The sequence below is a fragment of the Chinchilla lanigera genome, unplaced genomic scaffold (assembly GCF_000276665.1).
Source record: "Chinchilla lanigera isolate Chin_1 unplaced genomic scaffold, ChiLan1.0 scaffold00061, whole genome shotgun sequence".
In the NCBI taxonomy this organism is placed as follows: Eukaryota; Metazoa; Chordata; class Mammalia; order Rodentia; family Chinchillidae; genus Chinchilla; species Chinchilla lanigera.
The window spans coordinates 6,788,304-6,792,689 of NW_004955462.1; positions in this window are offsets into that span (position 1 = coordinate 6,788,304).

Sequence of the window (4,386 nt, forward strand, 5' to 3'; positions counted from 1 at the left end):
TAAAGAAACTGAATTTACACTTAAAAACATTCCCACAAAAGAAACTCCCGATAACTCTTGATAAATTCTATCAAGTACACGAAAAATTATTATCAATGGTACATAGTGTCCTAGAAATTTGAAGAAAGAAGACTATTTCTCAATTTATCAGAGAGAGTATTTACACTTATTTCAAAATCAGACAAACAAGACATTACAAAAAATCAAACTGCAAAACAAATGTCCTTTGTAAGAAATATTCAATGTCTCAAAATTTAGCCAATACAGACCAATAATAGACAAAGAGGATAATTTGCCATGTCAAGTGAAATGTCTCACAGGAATGTAACAGTGGCCAATGAATCAATGCAACTGATCAAACTAATGTTCAGAGAGAAAAAAATATATGATTATCTCAAAAAGAGTTAGAAAAAAATTCCAATAAAATCTAGTACCCACTTGTTCCCTGAAAACTAGGAACACAAAACAATTTCATCAACCCAGTGAAGGTCATCACAATTGTTAGGTCCCCAAAAAGACCCCCCGACCCTTGCAAAAAGAAAAAGCTATACTCCTGCATTTCCCCAAACGGGCCCAACCACAAAGGCCAACCCCATCCCTAAAAGTACCTAATGTTCTTGCAAAAATGTTCTTACAAAATAACGACCCTAACCACAAACACCTCTCCCTTAGCTGTTCTGGCCCACAAACATCCTCCCCGCCAAAATCCTTAAAGCCAAGAGCTTTACACAGCTCGGGGCTGTCTTGGTCCACTAGGCAGCCCACTGTGTCACTCTCCCACCTAATAAAGAATCTTCTCGTGTCAGATGGTCTGGTTTGGTTCTGTGTGGGTTTCTCTGTCCAATCATTTGGTGCTAAAACCCGGGAGGGACACCAAGGTGCCTGCCAGTCCCTCCTGACCAGGGACCCCTCCCCAGGTCCACGACAGACCGCCTCTGAGCGGACCACGAGCCTCGGACCAGCCTTATTGCTGACACCTCCATCCAGACACGACGCCAACTGTGAGTTCTCTCTCTCCCCTTTCTTTTCATGCCCTGTCGCCAACACAGGCCCCATCACCGACGTTCTACCTCCATTTTCATTCCCCTACTCCCTTTTCCTTTCTCCCTGTTCCTCCTCTCTTCCCTGTGCAACCTCCTCCCCTTCCTCCTCTTCCTTGCGCTCCCCCTCCCTATTCCGTTTTTCCCCACACTCCTTGCTTCCCCCTTCCTCACGACCACCTTGGTCGACTGCACTTCTGCGCCCTCCTTTCCTTCTTCCAGACCGTCCTTCCAGACCGCCCTACTGCTACTCGCTGGTCCTTGTGACCTCGTGGATTGACTCCAGTCCCACTTATTCCAGGGGACCTTCTGGAACTACACTCCTGAGCAGTTCATTCTTTACTCCTTCCTTCGCTGCCTCCTTTTTCCGTCTCCCGCTCCGATCTTCTCTCGATTAACTCGTTATCTATCTCTCCCCTCCCCTCCCCCTTATCCTTTTATGCCCCGCCCTCACCGGGATCCCAGGTGCTCTTGCCTCCTCCAACCCCTTTTCCTGAGTCGTTCCACTGTCTGCCCCCCACCACCCACTCTACCTTCTCCATACTCTGACTTCTCATACTCCGCTTGGCTTCCCCTTCTCCGGCTCAATCCACTCCTTGCCTTCCATGCCCGTAGTATTATCGAGTTCTGTGAGACTACTCTGGAGGCATTTCTCCCCGACCCTTACCCATGTTCTAACCCCCAAGACCTTATCAATTGGCTCCATGTAGAACAAGCCGCAGTAATATACTGTGATTAGACTCTTTCCCAGTTCATCTCCTACTCCTATCTCCTCCTCTGCATCATCTTCCCTCCTTCACTTTGCTGGTTTCTCTTCATTCCAGATCTCGATTGACCCTCCCCTGGAGATGGCTCGCTCGTGCCTAGGCTTTATGCCTCTCGCTCCCTTCGGACTCACTCCAAAGCCCTGTCGACAGGCCGAGTCGTTCTCGCTCATCCCTCGACCCCGGCCCCCTGCTCCACCGGAGATATCTGCTCGGGGAGCCTGGGTCTCTTGGTCCATCTGCGACTTCTAGCAGTCAACTGAGATCACCTGTCTCGTTCTCCTCTCCATTTCACTCTCCCTACTTTTCCTCACTATGGGAAATTCTGCCTCATGCTCCTCCTGTAACTCCTCAGTCCTCAAATGCCTCTAATCTGTCCTCCAGGGCCCACTGGGTCTTACTGATCTTAAAGTCAAATGCCTCACCTTTCTCTGTCAAATGGCTTGGCCCCAAGACAAGCTAGACAATGGCTCTATCTGGCCACCTGAGGGCACCCTAGACCCCAACGTTTACTGCAATCTAGACAACTTCTGTCGCCACAATGGTAAATGGTCCAAGGTACCCTATGTCCAAGCTTTCTTTGCCCTTCATGATTGACCCCAACTCTGCATTTCATGCTCTTCCCAACAAATCCTCCTCACCAAGTCTCCTGCCTCTCAGCATCACTTGCCAGAAGACACCCTCTCTCTCCCTGCCTTTCCCGAGCCCTTTGATGATCCAGCTCCTGGTTGACAATCAGCCCCAGCTCAGGCCCACCCATCAGCTCCCTCTGCCCCTACTCAGGCCCAATCAGAGGCACCCCGTCCATATGGGTCTGCCAGTCCCTCCTTGCCGGTGCTGCCCCCTACACCACCCTCCCCTCCTTTTCCCTCCCCACCTTCTCTCTATCCATCCCTTCCACTAGTCTCTCCATTGCTCTCTTCCCCCGCATCATCACATACCCACTCCAAGTCCCAATTGGCACCCAATCTTCAACCCCCTCACCCTCTGGCCTTTTTGCATTGTGACAGGTAGCGGGAGCTGAAGGCTTAGTATATGTCCACCAGCCTTGGTCACTTCCTGACCTGTCCCAATTGGAAAAATGCTTAGGCTCCTTCACATCAGATCCATCTACTTACATTAAAGAATTCCAAGGGGACTGGGGATTTAGCTCAGTGGCACAGTGCCTGCCTGGCAAGCGCGAGGTCATGAGTTCAATTCCCAGTACCGCAAAAAAACAAACAAAACAAAACAAAACAAAACAAAAAAAAGAATTCCAATACCTAACCCAAATGTACCAACTTACATGGAATGATCTCTATACCCTCCTCTCTTCTACTCTCACCCCCGAGGAAAAAGATACAATCTGGCTAGTGGCCCAGGGACATGCAGAAGAGATGCACTACACTGACCAAACCTTCCCTCCAGGCAAACAAGCGGTCCCCCGTATTGACCTGAGATGGGATTATAAGCCTAACACCCCAGGGCCCCTGGCCCAAGACCAGATGGTCATCTGCCTACTTGCTGGTCTCAAAAAGTCTGCCCACAAGGCAGTCAATTGGGACAGACTCCAAGAGATCACTCAAGAACCCACAGAAAACCCTGTAGCCTTCATGGCACGCCTCTCGGAAGCATACACCAAGTTCACCCACCTTGATCCCTCCTCTGATGAAGGACAATTAGTCCTGAATACCTCCTTCATTTCACAATCGGCCCCAGACATAAGAAAAAACACTAAAGCATCTTGAGGAGGGTCCCAACACCCCTGCCACCAGCTATTAAACCTGGCCTTCAAGGTCTTTAATGGCCTCAAGGATGCAGGAAAGGAGGAAAAACTTGCCTGTGCCAAACAAAAGTGCCAATTCCTTGCAACAGCCCTCAAGCCTCGGGCCCCCAAACAGTCCAACAAGGCATCCAACAAACTGCCAGGACCCTGTTTCTTGTCCACTGGGGGCCAGGACCCTGCCTCTTGTCCACTGGGTGCAGGAATGTCCTAATTCATGCCCGCTTCCAGGACCCTGTCCACAATGCAAACAAAAGGGGCATTGGAAGGTGCATTGTCCCTCTCTATAGCGAGAGGGGCCCTCTGCCCCAGCCTAACCTTCCATGCCACAGCCAGCCCTGATGGACTTGTTGGGACTTACCTGGGAGGACTGATGGGGCCTGGGTTCCCACACCCCCACCAATGAGGCAAGATGAGGTCCTGCTGACATCTGAGGAGCCCAGGGTACAAATCCAGGTGATGGGTAAGTCAATTCCCTTCCTTATTGATACAGGGGCCTCATGTTCCATCCTCCAAAATTATGCAGGAGAAACCTTTCCATCACAGATCGTGGTAGTGGGGGTTGAGGGTCATCCCCAACACCCACTCTCAACAGGAACCCTGTCCTGTTTGATTTGTCATAAACAGTTCACATATTCTTTCTTAGAAATGCCCAAGTGTTCCACTCCCTTGTTGGGACGAGATGCTCTTGCCAAGCTACATATAACTTTCTCCTTTCCAAAGCCCCTTTCGAGCCCCCCGCGCCTTGCGCCCAGGCAGCGAGTTCTCCGGGAACGGCAGGGCTCCTGGGTCCGAGTGTGGGCCGGACTCATACCACCAC